The sequence below is a fragment of the Nicotiana attenuata genome, unplaced genomic scaffold (genome assembly GCF_001879085.1).
Source record: "Nicotiana attenuata strain UT unplaced genomic scaffold, NIATTr2, whole genome shotgun sequence".
Lineage (NCBI taxonomy): Eukaryota > Viridiplantae > Streptophyta > Magnoliopsida > Solanales > Solanaceae > Nicotiana > Nicotiana attenuata.
In genome coordinates this window covers 129,238-145,880 of record NW_017673076.1, presented here as the reverse complement: position 1 = coordinate 145,880, position 16,643 = coordinate 129,238, and positions in this window count along the sequence as shown.

Genomic DNA, 16,643 nt, shown 5'->3' with positions numbered 1-16,643 from the left:
TAAATCTGGACCGTTGATCACTCAAGATCAACGGTTAGAACTCACCCTTCCTTAATTAACCTAACAACATACCCTAATCCCCCTCATTCTCACCGGAACCGCTGCCCTGAAACCCCAAAACACTCTCAAATCCTCTCAACAACTCTCCGAAACCCTAGCCTCCTCCCACCTTCTTTCACCGGAATCCATGGCTTCCCAGACCATGGATGGTCTCTACCCACCCTCTCCACCATTAGACCTTGGGTGTTCAAGGTATGGAAAGATGACTTTGATGGTTCTCCCTCTGATATTCTCCGATCTTTGATTCCATAGCTTCTTCGGCCATGCTCCGGCACATTCGAGACTCAGGAGCCTGATTCTTGACCTCTCCGACTCAAGATCGGACCTGTCTCCAAGCCTTTCTCCTTTCTAGGGTTTCTCCGAAACCCTAAACCATTCGAGGTTCTTTCACCGTTATTTTTTTAGATCTGTACTATGTCTATGCTTTTCTTGCCATCTAGAATGTTTTCCCCAAAAGTTTTTGTCAAAAATAGTTTCTCCCCGATTTTTTTAGGGTTTCTGCAAGGAATTTTGAAAAAATCTTTTTGATTCTTTTTCTTCTTTGCTTTATGTGTGTTTGTTTATGCCTTGTTCGTATGATTTCTTTTATTTTATGCATGTATTGTCTTTTACCTCTTCTTTTCTACTCCTGTTAATCTTTGCTATGTTTTCATTACTCTTCTACTATATGTGTCTGCCGTTAAAGTTATTTGATTTTTTGACTCTGTTTATGTTCTTACATGCTTCACCTACTTGTGTTCAAGTTGTATAATTTCCTTCTTCTGAACTCGTTTAGGTTCTAAGTTTCCTCAAGTATGTTCTTCATAATTTTTCTACCCTTGTCGTTCAAGCATGCTCTCATATCTGTTGTGTTGAGACTCTGAAACAAATGGCTTGTTTTCTCACCTCCATGTCTAAGTCAATCGTGAAACCCTAGCATTTGGGTGTTTCCTTTTGACGATTTATGTTTTGTGTTCGAGTAAGGGTTCCACATTGGGACCCTGGACTCTCAGACTCACTATAAGTCTGCAGGTCGAACCTGTATCTTTTGCCCTTGTTTCTGAACTTCTCTTTGATTAAAATTCTCTTTAAATAACTTGACAGTCTCTTCTTGATTTACATATTTGTGTGTTTATATATGAGAACTCTTCTTTCAAAAAAAGCTTTGCCAACTACTAATTGATTCCGGATTCCTTTAATTGTGTTCACTTGATTATTACTGGTTTTCCCTAATTGAACCTTTCTTTACCCCTTTGCCTGACTTGATTCATTCGAGTAAAGGTCAAAATTTTTAATTTTTACTGTTTGATTCCCTTCCCTTTTTTTACAAACCGTGTACTGTTAGTTGGTTGCCTTAAATAGCTTCTATATACTTACCCTTTATTATACCAGTAGGAAAATATTCTTTAAAATCCCTTTCCATAATTGTTTTGTCCGTTTGAAAGCAGAATCCCTTAACTAAAGGGAGACTGATCACAATGATATTTCCTTACCTTTTCTTGCTTATTTGCTACACTATAAAAAAGGCTCGACCCTTCTGCATTGAAACAAGCTTTAAGTTTTAAGCTTTGAAAAACTTTGCAACTCTAGAACTTTGAATTTCCAATCACAATACCTTTTCAAACTCTCTACTCTCTGCTGAGACTTTTGTACTGCTTTGTAATTTGGCTTTTCAAGACTGCTGTTTTACTTACCTGTTTTCCCTAAAACTGGTATGTCCCAATTTAATTTCAGCTCCTTCCCTATGTGTTTACTTTACAGTTGCCATGTTTTGGTTTACTTTGTTGTTTATACTCTGCATTAAGCATGTTCTTTCTTTTATGTTTACTGCTTGCTATAAAATCCCCATACCCACATTACCCTATGTGTGCTGAGTTAAAGTTCATGGCCTGGCAGCATCCAAATTGCTGCCCAGGTCTGAACCTGACCTTCAATAGGTCCTAACTCCCAATTTAAGCTGACAGCTGGTCAGGGGTGTGCCAGCATTGCTGGGCATGACCACTAGTTTGTCATGGCTTTCCCTAATTCCCCCTCTACTGCACTTACACTTACTCTTAGGCTCAAAGTTCCTCCCCCCTCCTATGAGCCATGCCTTGGGGACCTTGAGTTCCCTCTAAACTTGGACATTGGAGGGCTGGCTATTCCACACTGCACCATAATCTGATCCTGCAAATGTAATTTGGTGTAAGCACTGCCTGGAGTTCATGAAGTTCCTTGAAACTTTGACACACCCAAAGGATGAGAAAGGCTTTGGAAATCTGATCTTTGGAAGTTGGTTTATTTCATGTTTCAGACTAGGAGTCTGAATTAGGCTCTCCTTGGTTGGAAATTTAATCTCTGATGTAATTTTATTTACTTTTCTGGATTCATTCAAGTTGTAATAATTTTGTAATACTTATGGGGTGTATAGTAAACAATGGGGGAGGGTCTCTTATGTTATGCATATGGGGTAGAAATCATGTTTTAGGTCTTTATTTCCGCAACCACAACACTTTCGTTTACGTTTCTGCATATAGAGATCCTGCCTATAGATTTTTCATATAGATATCCTGCCTATAGTTTATCTCAATACAGCATATAGAAATCTTGCTTATAGTTTGTTTCAATGCTGCATCCTGCCTATAGTTTATTTCATTTCAGCATATAGAAGTCATGCCTATAAGATTCTGCATTTCAACATATAGAAGTCATGCCTATAAGTTTCTGCATTTTCTGCACATGCATATGACATTGGGCAAACAATCCATAGGTTAAGAAATAATCAATTGCATCCTAGATACCATGCTCATAGGATCCCTGTACTTACATAACCGTTTAAAATCAGTAACACTTAGAATTCATGTAATAGGAGCGATCGTTTAAGTCTGATTCATCTGTGAGTCTAAAATCAGTAATGATATTGTTAACATCTGCAGAATTGGTTCATCTATAAAATCAGTAATCCTTCCTTAAAGTCAGTATGTATCACCTTGTTAGACATCATGCCTATAGGTCTCACCTAGGCAAACTATTAGGTAATCAATTAATTATATCAGTCTTTAATAATTACAACTAGCAGGCAGGCCTAATTCGGACTTCTTATCTGAAAATATGTGATAAATCAGCCACCCCCCCCCCCCTTTCGTTTATGTTTAATTAAAGACCTAACCAGTACTTGCAAGTCATGCTAAATAATTTCTGCTTTGAATGAGGAGGCATATTTGAGCCTTAACTGCTATGTGTCTTCCCTTTAACTGCACTTATATGTTTTGTTTGTCGCACTAGATTTTGTCCTTTTAAAACTTCAGAAGCCAATATCCCTTCCCTTTAGGAATAGTAGTCCCAACTGCCTCCGGGACTGATAGGATTAGGACGGGTAGTAGCATGCAATAAGTAACGAGACCATTCCGCGTTCTAGTACCTTAACGGGGTGGGAAAGGGTAGACATGGATATGATGATTACGCGATAACACCACGCGTATAATTGGTTACCGGGTATTGCGTGGATGATCCATGTTATTTATAAGCCTAGGACACCCTCCCTCTTTATGTACTTACTTTTTCAGAATTTTCTTTAAACTACCAATCTTTCCGTTCTTTAAACCTTGTATTTTGCTTTAAATCATTCAAAACCTCTTTGAATTTCCAGCACTGTTTTCTCTTCCAAATTTCCGCCCTTTTCATCTCTTTGTCTGATTATTTGCACCCGTTATTTGATCCCCATTTTTCTGCACTTATATATTCTTTAAACAACTATGAAATCGCCTAAATCCCAACTTCAGCTTGTTACTTAACCTTTATACATTCCCCTACTTGTAATCGTTGTGTGTGAAAATTGTCTTGTATGTTTACTTGTTTTAAAGTCACAATTGTAGCATTGCTGGGAACCACACTAGTGAATCTTGGGGGGTGCCTAACACCTTCCCCCAGAGATAATTTCAAGCCCTTATCCATTCTCTGGTTCTTCTTCTCTTTTAATTTCTTAGTGTCCTAATGCACTTAATCATTAGGTGGCGACTCTTCTAAATCTCAAACCCAAATTCCCAAAAGGAATGGAGTTGTCCGCCCAAATGTCGTAAACCCGATTTCGCAAGAAAAAGGGGGCATCGACATGGCTTTGGTTGTTTTTATCTGTTTAAGTCTTCCGCTTGTTCTGTTCATCGTTAATATTTAATTGTTGAGTACTTGTTAATTCAGATTGTTAAAAAGGGTTAAAATGAAAGAGCTAGTGATTTCTATATATCGCGGCTTGCCTAACTTCTACGAGTAGGCACCATCACGACTCCCGAGGGTGGGAAATCCGGGTCGTGACAGCTAATCAATAACATTATTGTAGTAGTAAAAATTTACTTAACACATGGCCCATTTAGTAGTTTACACGTGGCAAGACGGCATAGTCAGCCACCAGCAAAGCAAAAGAAGTCTGAAAGTAAACTTTGAGCTGGATGAACCTAATACAGTCAAAGTGTAAATATGAGCAGATTCTTCAAATGCTGAACAAAAACACGGTGCCAAACAACACTACCTCAGCGGCTAATGTAGCAAGTATTGACACAACTTTACTAGTTACTGATTGCATTAGACAATGGAGTATAGATACAGGGGCTACAAATCACATGATTTCTAATATTATCTAGTTAAAGAAAGAAATAGTTGCTGAAACAGGAAATCAAAAGAAAATCATGTTACTAAATGGTGACATTACAGTAGTGACTCATGTAGGGTCTAGTTCAATATTAGAAAGCAACATGATAATAAATGTGTTTTATGTTCCTCGATTCAAATACAATCTACTGTCAGTTTCTAAACTAACCGAAGAATTGCAGTGCTCAGCTACATTCTGCCCTGATTTTTGTGTGTTCCAGGAGCTCTTCACTGGAAAGGTGAAAGGGATTGGTAAGGAAGATGGTGGACTTTACCTACTATATACTGATACAAGAGAAAAGAAGAAAATGGAGGCACTAACTACAAGAAGTAATAAGACACTTAAAGCTGAAAAATTAGATGTAGTATTGTGGCATAGAAGATGTGGTCATGTATCTACACAAGTTTTAATGAGTTGACTCCAGCAGATTTAGAAACTATCAAGAGTAGAATAAATAAGTGAATGTAACGATCCGGCCGATCGTTTTGAGTGCATAAGCACTGTCACACCTCCTTTTTTCCTACCCCCGAGAAGGGTACATAAGGGAGTTTTTTTCAACTTAAAGTGACAATCGAAACTGGATTTATTTAAGAATCAGAGTCGCCACTTAGGATGATTTATGGTGTCCCAAGTCACCGGTTTAGAATCCCGAATCGAGGAAATTGACTCTGTTTTATAGTCCGCGAACACAGAAATCCGGGTAAGGAATTCTGTTAACCCGGGAGAAGGTGTTAGGCATTCCCGGATTCCGTGGTTTTAGCACGGTCGCTCAACTGTTATTATTGGCCTATTATCTGATTTTACAAACACTTCTAAAACTATGTGCATTTTTAACTTTAAGAACCGCTTTTATTTATTTCAGGAAAACTCAAGGTTATTTAAAACACATCGTAAGCCACGCTACATGAAATGCACCCGCGGTTCACGACACGTTCTATTTAACCTTGTTGGAAATTAGAACCGGGCCACATGAAATGTACCCCGGATTTTAGAATTAGACATCGTAACTATGTCACGGGAACCGTACGCATGGTCACGATGGTTTATTTATTAATCGCGCCTAAAACATGCTCCTGTCGATCCGAACAATTAAAAAAAAAAAGAGAACAAGAACAGGAGAGACTTCTTAAGTTAAAATCTTTCTCATATTTATCCGGGATCTGTAATGACAATTGTTAGGAGTTCGAAGTGATGAAATCAAATTACATATACCAAAATTCCCTTAAAGAGCAAAAGTAGTCATTTTCCAGTAATTCACAGGCTAAAGTAGACTCTGTTTTAACATGAAGCTCTAGTTTTGGACAATTCATGAATCAAAGCTCACTGATCATGGCAGCTAATTGACCTTGATCGAGCAAACCAAAAATGGCAAACATGAACATGAATCCTTAACTTAGACGAAGGAAAATCAGAGAATGTTGTATCATTTATTGAATAGACCATTCGTAGGACTTAAAACCGTGCATGAACAGGGTATTCAATAAAAACAACTCATAACAGGAAGCTTGACTAAGAAAAATGAACCAATACGTACATTAATACCATATGCGAACACAAAGATTAAACAGATAAAAGAGAGGAGTTTAGATGAACCAACAATATTTGCTCTGGCAATTCTAGCAAAATTTAAACCAAGATATGCTAGAAACAGTAGGCTAATATCTCAATATTCATCAAACACATAGCACAAAATCACAAGACATCGAGAAATTGAGAAGAAATGAACCTGAAATTAGAAAATGGGCCAACTGATTCAGATATTAACTTCCAAATTCAAGGGAAAGAACAACAGCAAAGTCGAGCAAGAATCGCAAGCAAAGTCGAAACCTCGAACCAGAAACCTCGTCAAATTTGGAACAAACTACCTTCAACCGAGCTTAATATTGAATTCGAAACTCACACGCTTGGACTGCTTTGAAACTCCTAAGCAACAAGATTGAGCAAAACCTCTGATCGGCAACACTGGTAGCCCAAAATATTCTCAGTAATGAAGAAAAAATCAAAAGGTACAGCAGCTCCGATTCCAAAATTCGACTGAAATAGTCTTTCACTTGACGAGTACTTCCAATAATTACAAGGATTACAGCTCTGAAATACAATAATGAACAACAGGAACTTGTTCCCCAAAAAACAAAACGCCAAATAACAACAACACTCGAACAGCGCCGGAAACATCAAACTCAACTCGAACCTAACCGTACTCCATATTTGGGACCGAAGATTGGAATCTAAGAAAGAGGCAGATGTGTATTTCGGGGGCTGGATTGTTGTTAATGGGAAGAAGTAGAAGCACGATGGCTATAGTGTTCGCGGGTTGTCTGTCCAGCGGCGACTGTGTGTGTGTTTATCAACGAGCTCGTCGCTAGCTTGGTGGGAAGGCGAGAATCCGGCGAGTCCCGGTGGTAATGGCTGGAAACAAGCTGGGTGTTCTGTGTAAGGCTGTATGGTGGGCCAGGCCCGAGGCCTAAATGGGATAAACGAGCCTGGGCTTAGCGGTCCCGGGCTCTGGCGGTCCCGGGCTTTGCGGTCCCGGGCTTCGTGGGCTCAACGGGTGGGACCAGCCCATGACGGGCCTAAGCCCATATGGTCCTGGGCTAAATGGGCCGGGCTCGTGGGCTTAGCGGGCCTAATGGGCTTTTTTTATTTCCGGGCTTTTTTTTTAATTTTTTTATTTAAGGCAATTTCTTGTAAACCATATATGTATGTATATATATAAATTACTCTTATGCATGGCTATATAAATATATGTAGTATATATAATATAGAAATCTAATTATTAAAGTGCTTGACGTAAAAGTAAAATAACAAAACAATAGTAAAACTAAATTGGCATGCATAATAAATTAATAACAAAGTACAACATGAAGCATAAATACGTCTAATAATTTTAAAATAACACAAATTGTTGAAAAATCTTAAAGACGAATTTGCGGGTAAATACCCTCAACACAATACTTTATATGCCTCCTTAAAATGCCTGTGGTACACCCTGAACGAAAATTTAAGACTCTTCCACAGTTCTTGCACTTTAATATTTGGCCTTCTTCATTTTCTTCAAGCACTTCATAGTATTGCGAAACAAATAAGCGCACTCTTTCCGAACGAGGCATGATTTAACTTAAAAATTGAGATTGAGACTTGAAGTCTTGAAAATTGGAGATTGAGAGATTGAGAGAAATTTAGATTGAGAAATGAGTATTGAGTATTGAAATGAAGAAGAGGGAGGGGGTATTTATAGTGTTAGAGAAGGTTAGTTTTGTAAATTGGAAAAAAAACGGCTATTTGTGCAATATGACCGTTGGTGGTCATTGGGGGTGGGGCCCTCATTTTGAAAAATCTTGTTTTGTAGTATATATAGTACTACTTCTTCAAGTATATATAATATATATAGTATACTAGTATAGTATACTATATATAGTATGTTATGTATATATATTCCCTTATATATTTTCTTGTAGTTATTGTATGTTATGTATATATATTCCCTTATATATTTTCTTGTAGTATATATTGTATGTTATGTATATATATATTCCCTTATATATTTTCTTGTAGTATATATTGTATGTTATGTATATATATTTTCTTTTAGTATATATTGTATGTTATGTATATATATTCCCTTATATATTTTCTCACCACCAACACGAGCATTAAACGTTGCATTAATTGGGTTTCTATATTCATATGCAACTACTAAACTTTCGTACATATAATTCCATCTAGTTGGACAAGGTTTAGGAACCTTTCTTTCTCTAAGGCCAAATTCATCACATTTTTTAAAATACTCTCTAAGTCTACTTCTACGGTTTGAATAAAAAGCCAATTAAGAGCCATTCTAACCTTTTCAATTTCTAAATTTAAAATTCTCATACCATCACCAACGATTAAATGGTAAATATAACAAATACATCTCACATGGAAATAATTACTAAATGCAGGATTTAGTATTGTTGTAAGTATGCCTATAGCACTAGTGTTACTAGAAGCATTATCCATAGAAATTGCCATTATTTTATCTCTAATGCAAAAATATCTACAAATATCTGCAACAGTGTTAGCAATAAACTTACCTGTGTGACGTGAATTAATTATTCTATAAGCAATAATGCGTTTTTGCATTATCCACTCCTAATCTATCCAATGACTTGTAACAGTTAGATAATCACATTCATTATTACTTCTACCAATATTAGTAGTAATAGAAATCCGATTAGTTATATAAGTAAATAAATACCGCAAATATTGTTCATATTCATGTTTATATTTATAAATATCGCTCTTAACTGTTGCGCGAGGCCAACCTTTATAAGCAGGATTAAAAACTTTTCTAATATAATGCACAAAATTAGGGTTAGAAGGAAAAGTATATAGTAAGCACATAACGGTAACCATCTTTGCTAATTCTTCGCGATCTTTATTAGGATCGTAATATAAAATACCACCGGTCACAGTGTTAATTCCTGGTTGAACTAGATTTGAACCTGTACTAGGGTTAACCGCAGTATCTACACTTGTCCCCTCTTGCTGCGCTTTCATTTGTAAATATTTAACTTTATCTCTAGGGTGTGTTTGTATGTNCTGTTTAAAGCAGGGCAATCTCTATCGAAAAATGTTTGGCGGTCCTTTAGCAAGATGCCTCGGACCTTCTCAACCAGACTATGTGATGAGAGAAATACACGAGGGACATTGTGGAAATCATGCGGGAGGAAGATCTTTAGTAAAAACCATGATTAGGGCAGGCTATTATTGGCCCAAAATGGAAGAAGAATCGGAACATTTTGTGGCTAAATGTGACAAGTGCCAGAGATACGGTAACAATATGCATAGACCCGCGGAGTTGTTACATCCAGTCATTGCACCATGGCCCTTTATGAAGTGGGGAATGGATATCGTGGGACCACTACCACAAGCAAAAGGCAAGGTAAAATTTTTGTTAGTACTCACTGATTACTTTACTAAGTGGGTAGAAGCATGTGCTTTTAAACAGGTACGAGAAAAGGAGGTCAGAGATTTCATTTGGCGAAATATCATATGTCGGTTCGGCGTACCAAAAGAAATCGTATGTGATAACGGCCCGCAATTTATAGGCGCACAGATCACAGAGTTTTTTCAAAGTTGGCAAATCAAAAGGACTACCTCAACGCCTTATAATCCGTTGGGTAATGGACAAGCTGAATCAACGAACAAAGTCATTATCAACAATTTGATGAAACGATTGGAGGAGTCCAAAGGCAATTGGCCAGAAGTGTTACCTGGTGTTTTATGGGCTTACCGCACAACAACAAAAATAAGTACGGGAGAAACACCATTTTCACTGGTATATGGAGCTGAAGCCTTGATCCCAGTCGAGATAGGGGAGCCAAGCACGAGATATGCACAAGCAACTGATAAATCTAATGAAGAAGAAATACGAATAAACTTAGATTTACTCGAAGAAAGAAGGGAAGCTGCATTAATAAGGATGGCAGCACAAAAACAGGTTATGGAACGATACTATAATCGGAAAGCTCGCATAAGATACTTCAAGATTGGGGACTTCGTACTCAAAAAGGTTTTTCAATCTACGAGAGTAGCTAATGCGGGAAAGTTAAGTCCTACCTGGGAAGGGCCTTATAAGATTCACGGTATCGCAGGAAAGGGAGCATACGAGCTGGAAACAATGGATGGCAAGATTTTACCTTCACATTGGAATGCCGTTCATCTGAAGAGATACTACTTCTAAGGAAAAGAAGTATCCACGGGCATGTACCTTCGTTTTCGAATTTTATTTTTGAATTGTTAAAATTTTACTAACGATTTTAGATGATAGGCAAAAAGCTAACCCGTACTAAATGATGAATCACGACCTGCAAAACACGTGGAAAAACATAAATTCCCGGTCTAGGGTTACAATTTATTTTGATAGAAATTCAAACGGGTTAAGTAGTCTTCATCTATAATCACACCTCCGAGTCCCGTGCATTTTTTCTTCCTTTTCAGAAAAGGGACCAAATGAGAGGAGTAATCAAGTGCTCGAGATTTCATACTTCAAAGCTCAAACACTTGGAGGACTATATAATATACGGAGAAAGAAGGCAAAGAAGACTGAAGAGTCAAAGCCCGAAAAAGTCTATTCATTGAATGAATCAAGTGCAGAGCAAAGTTACGAGCCAATAACATAAAGCCAAAGTAAAAAACCTTATCATATGTAGGTTAAAGTCAATGTATAGAAACGGGTTATGAATGAAAACCTTGTGTTTTATTTCTTTTTTGAAAATCTTTTGTAAAGAAAACAGTTACGAAAAAGTTATAGAAGTTATTTAAACACATGTAAAGATGTTATTTGAACTTGGCAAAGTTCAAATGAAAACTTTATCAAAGTTATTTCAAGAAACATGTGTGTTCCTATTTCTTTTATCGTATATTTACACCATTATGAAGTTAAGACGTCTTCTTCATTAAGTGTCGAAAATAAAAGGACCCTCTTTTATAAAAATCATGTGTATTTAAACATCCACGAAGTTAATAAAGCATTTTATGAAACAAAAATGCAAAAAAGGGTAAAACATAAACCCACGAATTAATTAACAAGTCCTTAAGTATAAAGGCAAAGTCGAGCAACACAAAAGTTCAAAATAACTAAGTTTAAACAGAAAAACTTCTTAAATATTAAAAAGTTTAGACTAAGTATGAACTTAGTCATCAACTACTTGTCATTTGTACAAAAAATGCCCCGAAAAGGTCTGGGGACTTATCGTTTCCAAAAAACCAAACCCCTAAATGGGACCGGGGGTTATAACCACATTCCACAAAGAAAAAAAAAAGAGAAGTAACATATCATAAACTTTTCACTGAGGGGCTGAAGAAGGATCTGAAACAGGGTCATGAGCAGCAGAAGGTTCGGGATGGCTTGAAGGAGTTGGAGCATCCACCGTACCCATTTCATCTTCGATGTGCTCGGGAATATCAGCCATGGGAGAAGGAAAGTCTTGGCCTTGCTAAGTTTTTTCAATAGTCTCTTTTATTTTGGCTAACTCAACATCCAAACTAAAGCCCTCTTGGCTAACTTCCATCAGGGTATCATGGCGGGTGTTTAGAATTGCCCAACTCACTTCAATTGCAGTCTTGTCATCAAGAATCTCGTAATCTTTCTCCCATTGATCAATCTCGTCTTTAAGCTTTTCATTTTCAGCCAGGACAGAATCATAAGAAGCTTGCAAAGGAGCGAGTGAACTCTCTAAAAAGCTGACCTTGGTAGAAGACTCACGAAGATCTTCCTGGGTCTGAGAAAGTGTTTGTACGAGTTCACCAGCATAAGCTTCTTTCTTACTTAGCAAAGCCTTCAATTCTCTGATTTCTTCACTGGCTTTGGAAAGCTGCTCGGAGAAAGATGTTTCAAGGAGATTCTTGTCCTTATCAGCTTGACTCGAGCATGCCTTCTCGACTACTAACTCTGAGCTTAAAACCTTCAGTTGCTGCTCCAAGGTACGCTTACTCTCTTCTAACACTTCCATGTCAATTTGGAGACTCTCATACTGCTCCCTCCAGTTGTCCGCTTCAACTTGATAGTCATGCATTAATTGCTCTGTGTGGGAAACCCTCTTCATCATTTTCGTGCCAACTAGATTGATCTAATAAAAAAAAGGTGAGAACCTTAAATAGAAGAAATATGAGGTAAAGTATAGAAAAGTATACCCTTAAAGATGACTGAACTATGTCATTCATCCAAGTCAAAGAGTTGTGACTCTCAAGCTTGGATTTCTCAACTGGACCAATTAGAGGCTTCAACCATACATCATCCCCACCCGATTTCCGCAAAAGGTTACCATCGGCAGGAACCTGGATGATAACCTGCCTCATAGCTTCACCTCCGCTTGAGGAACCAACCTCAGAATGATGGATAGTTGTAGGAGGAACTGTAGAAGAAGTCAAAACAGCCTGGGGGGGGGGGGGGGAGCAGCAACGGCAACAGTCACGACTGGCAAAGAAGGTGTCACAGGAGTAGACATGGAAAAAGAGGCAAGAGGCACTTCATCAGAAATTGGACCCAAATTTTCATTATCAAACCCAAGGGCAAAATGCCGAGCTACAGAATCACGAGCAGCTGCGAGAGTATCATCATAGGAAATCACCAAGGCGGCTTCAACAGGCTCGGTGGGAAGAACAGAACGAGGGGGAGATGCTTCATCATTTGAAATAATGCGTCTTTTAGCTCGTGGCCTTTTTATCAAAGAACCCTCATCTTGTTCTTCCTCTTCTTCAGAATCTTGATCAGCGGAGGCCTTCCTTTTCGATGAAGAACCCAGAACAATCTCTTGGGCCTTTTCCAAAGAAACTCTGGAAGCTATGACAGCCTCAACACTTATGCCTCGAATGGGAAATCCTGATAGAAAGAAGGAATAAAGCAAATTTTAGAGAAAGAAATGAATGGAAGTGCAAAGAACATGAGAGAGAAAGCATATACCGTGAGTTTTCACTTTTCAACCAAACCGATGAGAAAGGTTTTTCCAAGATCTACCTTCCATCGGAGCAACACTTAACAACTTTTCTACCCAACCACGGAAATTAGGAATTTCATTAACAATTCCCATGGTTGCTGAAAAAGAAGAAGAAGTTAAAATGACAATCATCAGAAATAAAAAGAGTGGCATAGAAAAGTTACAAAAGAAAACTCACGTGCAAAATTCCATTTCTCAGGGAACGGAACATTTTCTCACCCACTAAACCAACAGTGGGGGCAGCAACAAACCTGGCGTACCAGCCATGGTCTTTATCATCCTCTGGGCTAACCAGAACTCTTTTACTTCTCGCTACTAAAGTAAAAATTCCTTGACGGAAGAGTTTCGGAGAATAAAGATGAGTTAAATGAAAGAAAGTAAAAGGCATGCCAACCATGTTGGCCAAATGCCTCAAACAAGCAACTGCCCTCCACACGATAGGGCCAATTTGACCTAAGCAAACATAAAAAAACGACAGGATTCGAGGATAACCGGGTCAATAGGAGGTTTGAAATTCAAAGTAAAAGGATATGTATATACGAAAGAAAACCCCATTAAATAAGAAGTGATTCTTTGGTTTGCATTAGGAATTATAATGGGAAAATCATGACTCCAATGGCAATCCCTACGAACCACAAAAATCAAACCTTTAGTGATCTGAGTTGGATAAATATTAGCACGATCTAAAGAAGACATAGAAGAGACTTGGTTTCTAATAGACTCTCTATCATTGTGGAAAGATAGTTCAGCAGGGACAATCTCATCTACCAAAGGTTCACGAAGAGGTTCAGTGGGTTCTTTACCCCTAGATGAAGACCTTTGAGAAAGAGTACCTCTGGTTCTAGAAGGGGGTGTAGAACTTGTTAAAGGAAGAGAAGTGCCTCGCGATGATGAGGACCCTACACTACGAAGTCTACCTCCTCTCCTACTCCTAACAGGAGCAAGAGGAAGGTTGTCAACGATGGGAACTCTCCCAGGGTTAGGGTTTGAAGAAGACATAGTAGTACGAGGAAGAAGGAAACAAGAATTGAATGTTCTAAAACTTTCTGTGAGAAAGACAAAGGTGAAAAAGTTTATTTATACTCAGAAGCAACCGTCAAAGGAAAGGGTATAATGATGGAAACGTCATAATGAGAACTATCATTTTGTAATTCGTGAAGCCGTAAAAAAGCCTTAAAAATGCTGAAAAGTTGCAAAACCAACCAGGAGATGCCACGTGTTGCGAACATTAAATGGAAGTGACAAATGAAGCGTCAGTTCTAAAGAAGAATTAATGGCGGCAAATATTCCCTCTTTAATAAAATTCACTTCCCAAATATTCTATTGATGAATAAATGGCAAATTGGGGGACCATCTGTATTGGGAAAAATTAAGTTCATATATAGAATTGATTGAAAGGTGACATGTCACGACACGTAGACTGGTCAGAGGATGACAATTGGCAAAGAGTAGCTAAAGAGGCGCGAGCTACAACAGCCACGGGCAGGAATTCAAGAGATTCAAGAAAGATAAATGCTCGGACCTCTTCATGATCGAAGGTCGAGCTAAGAGAATGAACCTGATAGCAAAAAAGGGTATAGATACGTATTGTCAGTAATCAATAGGCATTAATTACGAAAAACGTTAGAGAATCTGTATTAAATCAAAATATGATTACCATTTATAATGTTACATTAAATGCCATTGATTGTCAATAATGGCTCTATTATGACAGAAACAAAACGTATTACCTAGAGATAGCTATAAAAAGGGGAAAGCTGATCATTTGTAGGGACACGAAAGACTATTGGAATATACATATTTACTTTGCTTTCTATTCAGCTATTCTTTACATCATTTATTCCTATTTTTATTTGATTATCAGTAACCCGAGTTCTTCTTGAAATAAGCTTTGATCAAAATCCTTACTTTTGGTTAAACAGTTCCATGGCGGAATCATCTAATTATTGAGAATCATTTTTTCATTTTTTGAAAGTTTCTCAGCTCCGTAGACTCAGAATTTTCACAAACATAAGGGAAAACAAATAGAGAGAGGCAAAGTAGAGAAGAAAAGAGGAAAACTCATATATATTCTACTTTGTCCAACCTGTACCTGCTAGAGCAATAGATTCAAGTCACTGGAAAGATCTCATTTTCTTTTGTCAATAAAGTAAACGATAAGAGGAAAAGCTAGCCACTCTCGGGAAGGATTACTACATCAATTTTATAGAGCAAGTAAAAAGTTACTCCACGTATCACAAAAGTAAAGTTATTTCAACACATTGGAAAGAGACTTCAAAGGACATTCGGCCCTATTTGTTTTTTTGGTTTCCCACCCGATGTCTGATACTCATATTGGGATCCGACTAAATCCAGATTCGTGTCGGGGAGTCCCATATTGGAGGGTAAACCGCTCCCTAAACAAAGATGATTCCATACCCAGGACTCGAACCCGAGACCTCTGTTAATAATGAAGAATACTTACCAATTCACCACAACCCTTGTTGGTATTTGTTTACCTTGAAAAATACGAGTAACAGTTAAACTTGATTTGTGGTTTTAAAGATGACTCAATTCAATGCCAATTAATGATCAAGAAATATGAAGTAGAAATGAAAGATAGAAGTGAATCAAACCAATGTTAGTTAGCAGCAGTGACCTCGAGATGGCGACCTCGAGGTAGCTTAGGGCAGTAAGAATGATGAAATAATAAAATCAAAGCAAGAACAATTAAGCTAAGGGACACTTCTGATGAACAGCAGGCAAGAAGGTAGAGAGTATATTCTTTGCACAATAAAAGATGGTTTTACAATTGATTGGGATCCCCCTTATATAATGGGGGAATACTAAATAAGGAATATTTCCATTTACAGTAGGGAATATTCTTGGTACAGCTTTCTAACTATCTAGTACGGAATTGTACAATCCTATTTCGCGATTTACGCCATGACATAGGGGACATGGCAGAAATCTAGCTTGCTTTAGTACAACTTCATAACGGTAGTATTTCGGGGTCGAACACACCCGACCTCGGTATGCATCGTGCTTCGCCTTCGAACTCGGGGCTGGTCCCTCGAGCTCGAACCTGGCCTTACCCGGACTCGGACTTCGGACGACCTCCAAAGTGTGTAGATCGAAGGCATTCGATCTCGACCGTATACAGATAGTCCCCGCGTTTCTTAGAGTAAGATGATAAGAAACGTTGTTGATCCTCGTTTTCCCGAAGCCTTTAGTGATGACGTCATTTATGTGACGCATGCGTTCGAAGTGATCGAAACGTCCCGTCGGTCCACTTCCCCAAAACATTGAATGCACGCCAGTATTGGTCGGCCACTAGCGTCGCCGAAACGTCGTTAACCCTCTATAAATATGAGGCGATTCCTCTTAGTAAAGAACTTTACATCTTCCTTACATTTTCCCCTTCTTCATCTCTTTCCCTAATTGCCTGTCTCCACCGCCTCTTTAAGCGCTGGAAAACGACAAGCTCTTGTAAGAAATACCACATTCTTCTGCAACCCGTA